Genomic DNA, 15488 nt, shown 5'->3' on the forward strand with positions numbered 1-15488 from the left:
TATAAAAAATGAAAATACCAAAAAATGATATGAAAACAAAACTGTTTGTAAAGAGAGTTCTAGATAATAAACATTGAGAGTGGTGTAAAAGGTGGGATTATTGTAATATTTTTTATGACACCGCCTTAAAGTCTTCTAAAATTATCATTTTTAAAACAAACAAAAAATTGGAATGGCAATTTAAAAAGTATATAGTTCCTATGTGTAGGGACAGTGCCACTCTGCATGTTAAAGAACCCTTGCCACAAGTCTTTGAGGGGTCAGTAGGTGGCCTGTTGCAAGGCTTAATTTCTGTCCAACATATCCTCCTCTCAGTTGGCAGTCAAAATTTCCCTTACCTTCATCATCGGCCCACTTTATAGAACCTACAAATTGATTTGTTATGAAAAGAAGAGATGTGAGGCATTACTGTCCTACAGAGACCAAATGATGTTGATGTAAAATAGGTTACTGTATGGACTTCAACAAATTGAGAAAATCAACTAACATTAAAATTTTGCAATATTCTGAATTAGAATGATATTATCTAGAGCTCTGTAAAAAAATATAAAAAAAAAATATAAAAAATGAAAATACCAAAAAATGATATGAAAACAAAACTCTGTAAAAAAATATAAAAAAAAAATATAAAAAATGAAAATACCAAAAAATGATATGAAAACAAAACTGTTTGTAAACAGAGTTCTAGATAATAAACATTGAGGGTGGTGTAAAAGGTGGGATTATTGTAATATTTTTTATGACCCCCGCCTTAAAGTCTTCTAACCCCCAAGGGTGACTGGGGAATAGAAGTATGGTCACCATTGGTCTTCCTCCGACCGGCAGTAAAACCCTTGCTAAAGTGGGGCGTCCTTTTGGCTGTGCGGGATATTCAAATTTACAGCCACGTCCGGTAAGAATGAGGACTTTAAATCCTATGCCTCATGTAAAGAGAGTGCCTCACTCTTTGCACGTTAAGAACCCTTGCAACAACTCTTTGAGGTCCGTAGGTGACCTGTTGCAAATCTAAATTTCTGTTCCTATCCAATATAACTTCATTTCCCGTGGCAGTCTAAATTTCTCTGACCTTAATCCAGGAAGCCCCTATTACAGAACCTACCTATTGTACTTATTGTTAACTTGTTCTTGTCCTGAATATGTATGAAATATTTGCCACTGGATGTTAAGCAACCAACAATCAACAACAATCAATTAAAGTCTTCTAAAGTTATCATGTTTAAAACAAACAAAAATTGGAATGGCAATTTAGAAAGTATAGTTTCTATGTGTAGGGACAGTGCCACTCTGCATGTTAAAGAACCCTTGCCACAAGTCTTTGAGGGGTCAGTAGGTGGCCTGTTGCAAGGCTTAATTTCTGCCCAACATATCGTCCTCTCAGTTGGGAGTCAAAATTTCCCTTACCTTCATCATCGGCCCACTTTATAGAACCTACAAATTGATTTGTTATGAAAAGGAGAGATGTGAGACATTACTGTCCTACAGAGACCAAATGATGTTGATGTAAAATAAGTTACTGTATGGACTTCAACAAATTGAGAAAATCAACTAACATTAAAATTTTGCAATATTCTGAATTAGAATGACTTTGTTAATACCTGTAACCTTAAACATCTGATATTTTTATTATCTAGAGCTCTGTAAAAAAATATAAAAAAAAAATATAAAAAATGAAAATACCAAAAAATGATATGAAAACAAAACTCTGTAAAAAAATATAAAAAAAAAATATAAAAAATGAAAATACCAAAAAATGATATGAAAACAAAACTGTTTGTAAACAGAGTTCTAGATAATAAACATTGAGGGTGGTGTAAAAGGTGGGATTATTGTAATATTTTTTATGACCCCCGCCTTAAAGTCTTCTAAAGTTATCATTTTTAAAACAAACAAAAAATTGGAATGGCAATTTAAAAAGTATATAGTTCCTATGTGTAGGGACAGTGCCACTCTGCATGTTAAAGAACCCTTGCCACAAGTCTTTGAGGGGTCAGTAGGTGGCCTGTTGCAAGGCTTAATTTCTGGCCAACATATCCTCCTCTCAGTTGGCAGTCAAAATTTCCCTTACCTTCGTCATCGGCCCACTTTATAAAACCTACAAATTGATTTGTTATGAAATGAAGAGATGCCAGACAACTATCCTACAGAGACCAAATGATGTTGATGTAAAAAAGGTTACTGTATGGACTTCAACAAATTGAGAAAATCAACTAACATTAAAATTTTGCAATATTCTGAATTAGAACGACTTTGTTAATACCTGTAACCTTAAACATCTGATATTTTTATTATCTAGAGCTCTGTAAAAAAATTAAAAAAAAATATATAAAAAATGAAAATACCAAAAAATGATATGAAAACAAAACTGTTTGTAAACAGAGTTCTAGATAATAAACATTGAGGGTGGTGTAAAAGGTGGGATTATTGTAATATTTTTTATGACCCCGCCTTAAAGTCTTCTAAAATTATCATTTTTAAAACAAACAAAAAATTGGAATGGCAATTTAAAAAGTATATAGTTCCTATGTGTAGGGACAGTGCCACTCTGCATGTTAAAGAATTCTTGCCACAAGTCTTTGAGGGGTCAGTAGGTGGCCTGTTGCAAGGCTTAATTTCTGGCCAACATATCCTCTCAGTTGGCAGTCAAAATTTCCCTTACCTTCATCATCGGCCCACTTTATAGAACCTACAAATTGATTTGTTATGAAAAGAAGAGATGTGAGACATTACTATCCTACATACAGAGACCAAATGATGTTGATGTAAAATAGGTTACTGTATGGACTTCAACAATGAGAAAATCAACTAACATTAAAATTTTGCAATATTCTGAATTAGAATGACTTTGTTAATACCTGTAACCTTAAACATCTGATATTTTTATTATCTAGAGCTCTGTAAAAAAATATAAAAAAAAAATATAAAAAATGAAAATACCAAAAAATGATATGAAAACAAAACTGTTTGTTAACAGAGTTCTAGATAATAAACATTGAGGGTGGTGTAAAAGGTGGGATTATTGTAATATTTTTTATGACCCCCGCCTTAAAGTCTTCTAAAGTTATCATTTTTAAAACAAACAAAAAATTGGAATGGCAATTTAAAAAGTATATAGTTCCTATGTGTAGGGACAGTGCCACTCTGCATGTTAAAGAACCCTTGCCACAAGTCTTTGAGGGGTCAGTAGGTGGCCTGTTGCAAGGCTTAATTTCTGGCCAACATATCCTCCTCTCAGTTGGCAGTCAAAATTTCCCTTACCTTCGTCATCGGCCCACTTTATAGAACCTACAAATTGATTTGTTATGAAATGAAGAGATGCCAGACAACTATCCTACAGAGACCAAATGATGTTGATGTAAAATAGGTTACTGTATGGACTTCAACAATGAGAAAATCAACTAACATTAAAATTTTGCAATATTCTGAATTAGAATGACTTTGTTAATACCTGTAACCTTAAACATCTGATATTTTTATTATCTAGAGCTCTGTAAAAAAATATAAAAAAAAAATATAAAAAATGAAAATACCAAAAAATGATATGAAAACAAAACTGTTTGTTAACAGAGTTCTAGATAATAAACATTGAGGGTGGTGTAAAAGGTGGGATTATTGTAATATTTTTTATGACCCCCGCCTTAAAGTCTTCTAAAGTTATCATTTTTAAAACAAACAAAAAATTGGAATGGTAATTTAAAAAGTATATAGTTCCTATGTGTAGGGACAGTGCCACTCTGCATGTTAAAGAACCCTTGCCACAAGTCTTTGAGGGGTCAGTAGGTGGCCTGTTGCAAGGCTTAATTTCTGCCCAACATATCGTTCTCTCAGTTGGGAGTCAAAATTTCCCTTACCTTCATCATCGGCCCACTTTATAGAACCTACAAATTGATTTGTTATGAAAAGAAGAGATGTGAGACATTACTGTCCTACAGAGACCAAATGATGTTGATGTAAAATAGGTTACTGTATGGACTTCAACAAATTGAGAAAATCAACTAACATTAAAATTTTGCAATATTCTGAATTAGAATGACTTTGTTAATACCTGTAACCTTAAACATCTGATATTTTTATTATCTAGAGCTCTGTAAAAAAATATAAAAAATGAAAATACCAAAAAATGATATGAAAACAAAACTCTGTAAAAAAATATAAAAAAAAAATATAAAAAATGAAAATACCAAAAAATGATATGAAAACAAAACTGTTTGTAAAGAGAGTTCTAGATAATAAACATTGAGGGTGGTGTAAAAGGTGGGATTATTGTAATATTTTTTATGACCTCCGCCTTAAAGTCTTCTAAAGTTATCATTTTTAAAACAAACAAAAAATTGGAATGGCAATTTAAAAAGTATATAGTTCCTATGTGTAGGGACAGTACCACTCTGCATGTTAAAGAACCCTTGCCACAAGTCTTTGAGGGGTCAGTAGGTGGCCTGTTGCAAGGCTTAATTTCTGGCCAACATATCGTCTTCTCAGTTGGCAGTCAAAATTTCCCTTACCTTCGTCATCGGCCCACTTTATAAAACCTACAAATTGATTTGTTATGAAATGAAGAGATGCCAGACAACTATCCTACAGAGACCAAATGATGTTGATGTAAAATAGGTTACTGTATGGACTTCAACAAATTGAGAAAATCAACTAACATTAAAATTTTGCAATATTCTGAATTAGAACGACTTTGTTAATACCTGTAACCTTAAACATCTGATATTTTTATTATCTAGAGCTCTGTAAAAAAATAAAAAAAAAAAATATAAAAAATGAAAATACCAAAAAATGATATGAAAACAAAACTGTTTGTAAACAGAGTTCTAGATAATAAACATTGAGGGTGGTGTAAAAGGTGGGATTATTGTAATATTTTTTATGACCCCGCCTTAAAGTCTTCTAAAATTATCATTTTTAAAACAAACAAAAAATTGGAATGGCAATTTAAAAAGTATATAGTTCCTATGTGTAGGGACAGTGCCACTCTGCATGTTAAAGAATTCTTGCCACAAGTCTTTGAGGGGTCAGTAGGTGGCCTGTTGCAAGGCTTAATTTCTGGCCAACATATCCTCTCAGTTGGGAGTCAAAATTTCCCTTACCTTCATCATCGGCCCACTTTATAGAACCTACAAATTGATTTGTTATGAAAAAAAGAGATGTGAGACATTACTATCCTACATACAGAGACCAAATGATGTTGATGTAAAATAGGTTACTGTATGGACTTCAACAATGAGAAAATCAACTAACATTAAAATTTTGCAATATTCTGAATTAGAACGACTTTGTTAATACCTGTAACCTTAAACATCTGATATTTTTATTATCTAGAGCTCTGTAAAAAAATATAAAAAAAAAATATAAAAAATGAAAATACCAAAAAATGATATGAAAACAAAACTGTTTGTTAACAGAGTTCTAGATTTTTTATGACCCCCGCCTTAAAGTCTTCTAAAGTTATCATTTTTAAAACAAACAAAAAATTGGAATGGCAATTTAAAAAGTATATAGTTCCTATGTGTAGGGACAGTGCCACTCTGCATGTTAAAGAACCCTTGCCACAAGTCTTTGAGGGGTCAGTAGGTGGCCTGTTGCAAGGCTTAATTTCTGGCCAACATATCCTCCTCTCAGTTGGCAGTCAAAATTTCCCTTACCTTCGTCATCGGCCCACTTTATAGAACCTACAAATTGATTTGTTATGAAATGAAGAGATGCCAGACAACTATCCTACAGAGACCAAATGATGTTGATGTAAAATAGGTTACTGTATGGACTTCAACAAATTGAGAAAATCAACTAACATTAAAATTTTGCAATATTCTGAATTAGAACGACTTTGTTAATACCTGTAACCTTAAACATCTGATATTTTTATTATCTAGAGCTCTGTAAAAAAATATAAAAAAAAAATATAAAAAATGAAAATACCAAAAAATGATATGAAAACAAAACTGTTTGTAAAGAGAGTTCTAGATAATAAACATTGAGGGTGGTGTAAAAGGTGGGATTATTGTAATATTTTTTATGACCCCGCCTTAAAGTCTTCTAAAATTATCATTTTTAAAACAAACAAAAAATTGGAATGGCAATTTAAAAAGTATATAGTTCCTATGTGTAGGGACAGTGCCACTCTGCATGTTAAAGAACCCTTGCCACAAGTCTTTGAGGGGTCAGTAGGTGGCCTGTTGCAAGGCTTAATTTCTGCCCAACATATCGTTCTCTCAGTTGGGAGTCAAAATTTCCCTTACCTTCATCATCGGCCCACTTTATAGAACCTACAAATTGATTTGTTATGAAAAGAAGAGATGTGAGACATTACTGTCCTACAGAGACCAAATGATGTTGATGTAAAATAGGTTACTGTATGGACTTCAACAAATTGAGAAAATCAACTAACATTAAAATTTTGCAATATTCTGAATTAGAATGACTTTGTTAATACCTGTAACCTTAAACATCTGATATTTTTATTATCTAGAGCTCTGTAAAAAAATATAAAAAAAAAATATAAAAAATGAAAATACCAAAAAATGATATGAAAACAAAACTCTGTAAAAAAATATAAAAGAAAAATATAAAAAATGAAAATACCAAAAAATGATATGAAAACAAAACTGTTTGTAAAGAGAGTTCTAGATAATAAACATTGAGGGTGGTGTAAAAGGTGGGATTATTGTAATATTTTTTATGACCTCCGCCTTAAAGTCTTCTAAAATTATCATTTTTAAAACAAACAAAAAATTGGAATGGCAATTTAAAAAGTATATAGTTCCTATGTGTAGGGACAGTGCCACTCTGCATGTTAAAGAATTCTTGCCACAAGTCTTTGAGGGTCAGTAGGTGGCCTGTTGCAAGGCTTAATTTCTGGCCAACATATCGTCTTCTCAGTTGGCAGTCAAAATTTCCCTTACCTTCGTCATCGGCCCACTTTATAGAACCTACAAATTGATTTGTTATGAAATGAAGAGATGCCAGACAACTATCCTACAGAGACCAAATGATGTTGATGTAAAATAGGTTACTGTATGGACTTCAACAAATTGAGAAAATCAACTAACATTAAAATTTTGCAATATTCTGAATTAGAACGACTTTGTTAATACCTGTAACCTTAAACATCTGATATTTTTATTATCTAGAGCTCTGTAAAAAAATATAAAAAAAAAATATAAAAAATGAAAATACCAAAAAATGATATGAAAACAAAACTGTTTGTAAAGAGAGTTCTAGATAATAAACATTGAGGGTGGTGTAAAAGGTGGGATTATTGTAATATTTTTTATGACCCCGCCTTAAAGTCTTCTAAAATTATCATTTTTAAAACAAAAAAAAAATTGGAATGGCAATTTAAAAAGTATATAGTTCCTATGTGTAGGGACAGTGCCACTCTGCATGTTAAAGAACCCTTGCCACAAGTCTTTGAGGGTCAGTAGGTGGCCTGTTGCAAGGCTTAATTTCTGGCCAACATATCGTCTTCTCAGTTGGCAGTCAAAATTTCCCTTACCTTCGTCATCGGCCCACTTTATAGAACCTACAAATTGATTTGTTATGAAATGAAGAGATGCGAGACAACTATCCTACAGAGACCAAATGATGTTGATGTAAAATAGGTTACTGTATGGACTTCAACAATGAGAAAATCAACTAACATTAAAATTTTGCAATATTCTGAATTAGAATGACTTTGTTAATACCTGTAACCTTAAACATCTGATATTTTTATTATCTAGAGCTCTGTAAAAAAATATAAAAAAAAAATATAAAAAATGAAAATACCAAAAAATGATATGAAAACAAAACTGTTTGTTAACAGAGTTCTAGATAATAAACATTGAGGGTGGTGTAAAAGGTGGGATTATTGTAATATTTTTTATGACCCCCGCCTTAAAGTCTTCTAAAGTTATCATTTTTAAAACAAACAAAAAATTGGAATGGCAATTTAAAAAGTATATAGTTCCTATGTGTAGGGACAGTGCCACTCTGCATGTTAAAGAACCCTTGCCACAAGTCTTTGAGGGGTCAGTAGGTGGCCTGTTGCAAGGCTTAATTTCTGCCCAACATATCGTTCTCTCAGTTGGGAGTCAAAATTTCCCTTACCTTCATCATCGGCCCACTTTATAGAACCTACAAATTGATTTGTTATGAAAAGAAGAGATGTGAGACATTACTGTCCTACAGAGACCAAATGATGTTGATGTAAAATAGGTTACTGTATGGACTTCAACAAATTGAGAAAATCAACTAACATTAAAATTTTGCAATATTCTGAATTAGAATGACTTTGTTAATACCTGTAACCTTAAACATCTGATATTTTTATTATCTAGAGCTCTGTAAAAAAATATAAAAAAAAAATATAAAAAATGAAAATACCAAAAAATGATATGAAAACAAAACTCTGTAAAAAAATATAAAAAAAAAATATAAAAAATGAAAATACCAAAAAATGATATGAAAACAAAACTGTTTGTAAAGAGAGTTCTAGATAATAAACATTGAGGGTGGTGTAAAAGGTGGGATTATTGTAATATTTTTTATGACCTCCGCCTTAAAGTCTTCTAAAGTTATCATTTTTAAAACAAACAAAAAATTGGAATGGCAATTTAAAAAGTATATAGTTCCTATGTGTAGGGACAGTGCCACTCTGCATGTTAAAGAACCCTTGCCACAAGTCTTTGAGGGTCAGTAGGTGGCCTGTTGCAAGGCTTAATTTGTGGCCAACATATCGTCTTCTCAGTTGGCAGTCAAAATTTCCCTTACCTTCGTCATCGGCCCACTTTATAGAACCTACAAATTGATTTGTTATGAAATGAAGAGATGCCAGACAACTATCCTACAGAGACCAAATGATGTTGATGTAAAATAGGTTACTGTATGGACTTCAACAAATTGAGAAAATCAACTAACATTAAAATTTTGCAATATTCTGAATTAGAACGACTTTGTTAATACCTGTAACCTTAAACATCTGATATTTTTATTATCTAGAGCTCTGTAAAAAAATATAAAAAAAAAATATAAAAAATGAAAATACCAAAAAATGATATGAAAACAAAACTGTTTGTAAAGAGAGTTCTAGATAATAAACATTGAGGGTGGTGTAAAAGGTGGGATTATTGTAATATTTTTTATGACCCCGCCTTAAAGTCTTCTAAAATTATCATTTTTAAAACAAACAAAAAATTGGAATGGCAATTTAAAAAGTATATAGTTCCTATGTGTAGGGACAGTGCCACTCTGCATGTTAAAGAACCCTTGCCACAAGTCTTTGAGGGTCAGTAGGTGGCCTGTTGCAAGGCTTAATTTCTGGCCAACATATCTTCTCAGTTGGCAGTCAAAATTTCCCTTACCTTCGTCATCGGCCCACTTTATAGAACCTACAAATTGATTTGTTATGAAATGAAGAGATGCGAGACAACTATCCTACAGAGACCAAATGATGTTGATGTAAAATAGGTTACTGTATGGACTTCAACAATGAGAAAATCAACTAACATTAAAATTTTGCAATATTCTGAATTAGAATGACTTTGTTAATACCTGTAACCTTAAACATCTGATATTTTTATTATCTAGAGCTCTGTAAAAAAATATAAAAAAAAAATATAAAAAATGAAAATACCAAAAAATGATATGAAAACAAAACTGTTTGTTAACAGAGTTCTAGATAATAAACATTGAGGGTGGTGTAAAAGGTGGGATTATTGTAATATTTTTTATGACCCCCGCCTTAAAGTCTTCTAAAGTTATCATTTTTAAAACAAACAAAAAATTGGAATGGCAATTTAAAAAGTATATAGTTCCTATGTGTAGGGACAGTGCCACTCTGCATGTTAAAGAACCCTTGCCACAAGTCTTTGAGGGGTCAGTAGGTGGCCTGTTGCAAGGCTTAATTTCTGGCCAACATATCCTCCTCTCAGTTGGCAGTCAAAATTTCCCTTACCTTCGTCATCGGCCCACTTTATAGAACCTACAAATTGATTTGTTATGAAATGAAGAGATGCCAGACAACTATCCTACAGAGACCAAATGATGTTGATGTAAAATAGGTTACTGTATGGACTTCAACAAATTGAGAAAATCAACTAACATTAAAATTTTGCAATATTCTGAATTAGAATGACTTTGTTAATACCTGTAACCTTAAACATCTGATATTTTTATTATCTAGAGCTCTGTAAAAAAATATAAAAAAAAAATATAAAAAATGAAAATACCAAAAAATGATATGAAAACAAAACTCTGTAAAAAAATATAAAAAAAAAATATAAAAAATGAAAATACCAAAAAATGATATGAAAACAAAACTGTTTGTAAAGAGAGTTCTAGATAATAAACATTGAGGGTGGTGTAAAAGGTGGGATTATTGTAATATTTTTTATGACCTCCGCCTTAAAGTCTTCTAAAGTTATCATTTTTAAAACAAACAAAAAATTGGAATGGCAATTTAAAAAGTATATAGTTCCTATGTGTAGGGACAGTGCCACTCTGCATGTTAAAGAACCCTTGCCACAAGTCTTTGAGGGTCAGTAGGTGGCCTGTTGCAAGGCTTAATTTCTGGCCAACATATCGTCTTCTCAGTTGGCAGTCAAAATTTCCCTTACCTTCGTCATCGGCCCACTTGATAGAACCTACAAATTGATTTGTTATGAAATGAAGAGATGCGAGACAACTATCCTACAGAGACCAAATGATGTTGATGTAAAATAGGTTACTGTATGGACTTCAACAATGAGAAAATCAACTAACATTAAAATTTTGCAATATTCTGAATTAGAATGACTTTGTTAATACCTGTAACCTTAAACATCTGATATTTTTATTATCTAGAGCTCTGTAAAAAAATATAAAAAAAAAATATAAAAAATGAAAATACCAAAAAATGATATGAAAACAAAACTGTTTGTTAACAGAGTTCTAGATAATAAACATTGAGGGTGGTGTAAAAGGTGGGATTATTGTAATATTTTTTATGACCCCCGCCTTAAAGTCTTCTAAAGTTATCATTTTTAAAACAAACAAAAAATTGGAATGGCAATTTAAAAAGTATATAGTTCCTATGTGTAGGGACAGTGCCACTCTGCATGTTAAAGAACCCTTGCCACAAGTCTTTGAGGGGTCAGTAGGTGGCCTGTTGCAAGGCTTAATTTCTGGCCAACATATCCTCCTCTCAGTTGGCAGTCAAAATTTCCCTTACCTTCGTCATCGGCCCACTTTATAGAACCTACAAATTGATTTGTTATGAAATGAAGAGATGCCAGACAACTATCCTACAGAGACCAAATGATGTTGATGTAAAATAGGTTACTGTATGGACTTCAACAAATTGAGAAAATCAACTAACATTAAAATTTTGCAATATTCTGAATTAAAATGACTTTGTTAATACCTGTTACCTTAAACATCTGATATTTTTATTATCTAGAGCTCTGTAAAAAAATATAAAAAAAAAATATAAAAAATGAAAATACCAAAAAATGATATGAAAACAAAACTGTTTGTAAAGAGAGTTCTAGATAATAAACATTGAGGGTGGTGTAAAAGGTGGGATTATTGTAATATTTTTTATGACCCTGCCTTAAAGTCTTCTAAAATTATCATTTTTAAAACAAACAAAAAATTGGAATGGCAATTTAAAAAGTATATAGTTCCTATGTGTAGGGACAGTGCCACTCTGCATGTTAAAGAACCCTTGCCACAAGTCTTTGAGGGGTCAGTAGGTGGCCTGTTGCAAGGCTTAATTTCTGGCCAACATATCCTCCTCTCAGTTGGCAGTCAAAATTTCCCTTACCTTCATCATCGGCCCACTTTATAGAACCTACAAATTGATTTGTTATGAAAAGAAGAGATGTGAGACATTACTATCCTACATACAGAGACCAAATGATGTTGATGTAAAATAGGTTACTGTATGGACTTCAACAATGAGAAAATCAACCAACATTAAAATTTTGCAATATTCTGAATTAGAATGACTTTGTTAATACCTGTAACCTTAAACATCTGATATTTTTATTATCTAGAGCTCTGTAAAAAAATATAAAAAAAAAATATAAAAAATGAAAATACCAAAAAATGATATGAAAACAAAACAGTTTGTAAACAGAGTTCTAGATAATAAACATTGAGGGTGGTGTAAAAGGTGGGATTATTGTATTATTTTTTATGACCCCCACCTTAAAGTCTTCTAAAGATATCACATATCCTCCTCTCAGTTGGCAGAGACCAAATGATGTTGATGTCAAATAGGTTACTGTATGGACTTCAACAAATTGAGAAAATCAACTAACATTTAAATTTTGCAATATTCTGATTTAGAATGTCTTTGCCTCTAACCTTTAAAATCTGATATTTTTATTATTTAGAGCTCTGTAAAAAAAAGAAAATACCAAAAAATAATATGAAAACAAAATTGTTTGTAAACAGAGTTCTAGATAATAAACATTGAGGATGTTGTAAAAAGCAGGCATATTTAAAATTTTGTTTATTATTATGAATAGTGCACTGTATAATTTGTAAAAATGTTTATTGTGAAGTCTTCGAAAATTGTGAAACTTTAGAACTGTGTTTATTTGAGATGTCTATATTCAGTCTTCAATGATTGTCATGGCAATTGAGGACAATAGAATATAGCTCTGTGTAGAAACTGACTTTTTTATATCGAGAAAGATCCAACAAAAGTTTTCAATGATATCTAAAGAGACGAAAGACAGAAATACTAAAAGGTTTCCTATGAGATTGGTGGATTATGTACAGTCGGACAACTGGCACACTCATGCTAAAAGTTAAATAGCTATTAAAATAAAATTATGTACTTGTATAATAACATTAATGAAGACAGATGTTCTATAGTGAAAACATGTTCCTACATAATGTTGTATAGTGAAGACATGTTCATACATAATGTTGTATAGTGAAGAAGTATTCCTACATAATGTTCTATAGTGAAGACATGTTCCTACATAATGTTCTATAGTGAAGACACGTTCCTACATATTGTTCTATAGTGAAGACATGTTCCTACATAATGTTCTATAGTGAAGACATGTTCCTACATAATGTTCTATAGTGAAGACATGTTCCTACATAATGTTCTATAGAGAAGACATGTTCCTACATATTGTTCTATAGTGAAGACATGTTCCTACATAATGTCTTATAGTGAAGACACGTTCCTACATAATGTTCTATAGAGAAGACAGATGTTCTATAGCACAAACAGATGTTCCTAAGTTGCAATGAAGTGTTCAGAAGACAGACAGCGTTTCCTTTTGCAATGAAATTATCCAGAACACATAGTTGATTAGATTTCCAGTTCATTACATATTCTGACGTTTTCTCAAGAAAAACACAAGGTATTGATATAGTTTAAGTCTGTAAAAAGTGTATTATTTGCACAGAATTTAAATTTTGAATTATAAGGCCAAACCTGTTAGTGTGGATTTATTTTATGATTTTCTTGTTCCTGATTTATGATGCTTCTTGAATATTTAAATTTATGGAAGGTAAATTTTTAGTTGCTAATATATTTTTGATAATGTTTTGTAATTTTTTCTGGTTTTCTTTTTGATTGTTGAACATGAAGAATTATGAAATTTGTATGACTTGATAAGATACTTAGTATCGAAAAGAAAAGTTGTATCAAAACTGCCAATAAATACTTTTTGACAATTCATTTCCTTAGATGAAGACATTGATATTTCCTCAGTTGAAAACATTGAAAATGCCTATAAAAATAATAGCTTAATATTTCATTAGAATCTATTGTAAGGCAGCATGTTATTTTGATTTGTTGGTTATTTGTAAAATCAGCCAGAACTTTTTTACAAAGTAAAAAAATAATAATTGAATGCTAACAAGGGGAAATAGTTTATCAAATTGTGAAAGAAAAATACAAGTGAGCACTTGAAAAAAGCTTAAAAGTAGCAACTGTACCAAGCATACATCTTACTGCAAGTTAAAACTGAGGGAATTCTTTCCAAAATGAGAATCTTGTTACAATCATTTATTGAATAACACTGATGGAGGGTAATAACAGCCATAGATAATATTGATAGAAAAGGGAAAACAAATGTATTTAACAGTAATGTCATATTAGCTATGACATTAAGATGATGTGGTAGGATTGACAATGGATAAATCTATATAGCAGTGACCAAATGAAATCAATTAGTTTGATTATCTTCTTATTATAAAATTTAAAAAAAAAAACATACAAAAATCTTAATTAAATAGTTTTGATTTAAATGATTATTTTATGTGAAGTATGTGACTGCCAATTCATAAAAATGAATTATTTTTATTCCAGATTTCAATGTTCAACCTGAAAGGAGAAATTCTTAAAATTTATGCTGGACATCTCATATCAAGGATCCATCACAATATTGATATTAGACTTATGAAGAATATTCTGATAAATTAATGGTAAGTGTTTACCTTAAAGAATCTTGTGGGTTGATTGTGATGCATACAATCACCTGAATTAATATGGAATTGGAACCATTGTACAACACGCTAATAGAAGCCAGCATATGCTTTTAATATTCAAAACAAAACAAAAATATTTTCAAAATACCTAGTAATTTCTTGAAATTGTGTCAATCTGTTTTACAAATTTGATCGGATTAATAATAATATTCAAAACAAAAAAAAGTCAATTTTCAAAATACCTAGTAGTTTCTTGTAATTCTGTCATTCTGTTTTGCAAATTTGATCGGATTGATAAAAAAGTACTACTGGGGTAAATGTGAGATGTATTGGACCAAATAATAAGCTCAAGTTGTTTTAATATTGTAAGGGTATTCTCAATGTTTTCAGAATACTGTAAAATTCTTAAAGGTATAAAGTATAAATAAATATTGTTCATGCAGATGATCCAAAATACTAAGACATATTTTCTGTGTTTCAGATGTACGACAAATCGTGCTACAAGTATCATACCAGCAAAATTATTTGATGGGAGTAAAACATAGGAGCAGGATCTCACCTCATACAAGGTTGGTATTCTTACTTCCTTAGCGAATTAATTATCTGTCCATCTGATGTCACAATGTTCTAATAAAAGGAAGATGTGGTTTGATTGCCGATGAGACAACTCGCCACCAGAGACCAAATGATGTGGAAGTTTACAAATATATCTTTCTCGGTTGGCAATGTGACAGAGCTGCTTAAAAACTGTTTCACTCCATGAGTCAACTTATGAACATGATGTACTGGAAATAACCAGTTGATTAAAGTAACTACTTTTATTGTTGTTCTTCATCATAACAGTTGCTGTAGAGTATTCACCTATGAACTGAAATGTTTATACTTAATAACAATGTCAAGATGACCCCTATGGTCAACTTGAACATTATATGTGCAATAATGGTAACATGACTCCAACTGGAGGTATCAGCTGTATTAAATAAAGAGACCAAATAGGAAAATTTTATGAAAAGATTATCAGACGTCAAAAGAATGAAATAATTGTCAATGTATTTTGGTTAGTTTTAGTT

General features: G+C 31.2%; 2 long non-coding RNA genes across 5 annotated transcripts in view; one reads left to right on the forward strand and one right to left on the reverse strand.

The window, feature by feature from the left end:
* Positions 1-15488, forward strand: part of LOC127706311 (uncharacterized) — a 32280-nt gene that overhangs the window by 15075 nt on the left and 1717 nt on the right. The window contains exons 8-16 of the long non-coding RNA XR_007984408.1: positions 982-1322; positions 6823-7416; positions 8008-8672; positions 9265-10040; positions 10702-11894; positions 12241-13069; positions 13194-13346; positions 14300-14415; positions 14900-14987. This is a non-coding gene — a long non-coding RNA (uncharacterized LOC127706311). The remainder of the gene's footprint in view (positions 1-981; positions 1323-6822; positions 7417-8007; positions 8673-9264; positions 10041-10701; positions 11895-12240; positions 13070-13193; positions 13347-14299; positions 14416-14899; positions 14988-15488) is intronic.
* Positions 1268-9460, reverse strand: LOC127706312 (uncharacterized). 4 transcript variants are annotated; one of them, XR_007984409.1, is made up of 5 exons: positions 6240-6352; positions 5426-5645; positions 3849-4279; positions 2657-3255; positions 1268-1401 (listed from the first exon to the last, which is right to left on the reverse strand). It is a non-coding gene; the product is annotated as an uncharacterized LOC127706312 (long non-coding RNA). The 4 variants fall into 4 exon arrangements; XR_007984410.1 differs by lacking the exons at positions 1268-1401; positions 6240-6352 and adding an exon at positions 9342-9460 and having other exon boundaries at positions 2441-3255; XR_007984412.1 differs by lacking the exons at positions 1268-1401; positions 6240-6352 and adding an exon at positions 8089-8156 and having other exon boundaries at positions 2441-3255.

Source organism: Mytilus californianus, unplaced genomic scaffold (assembly GCF_021869535.1).
Source record: "Mytilus californianus isolate M0D057914Y unplaced genomic scaffold, xbMytCali1.0.p SCAF_6, whole genome shotgun sequence".
NCBI classification, from domain to species: Eukaryota; Metazoa; Mollusca; class Bivalvia; order Mytilida; family Mytilidae; genus Mytilus; species Mytilus californianus.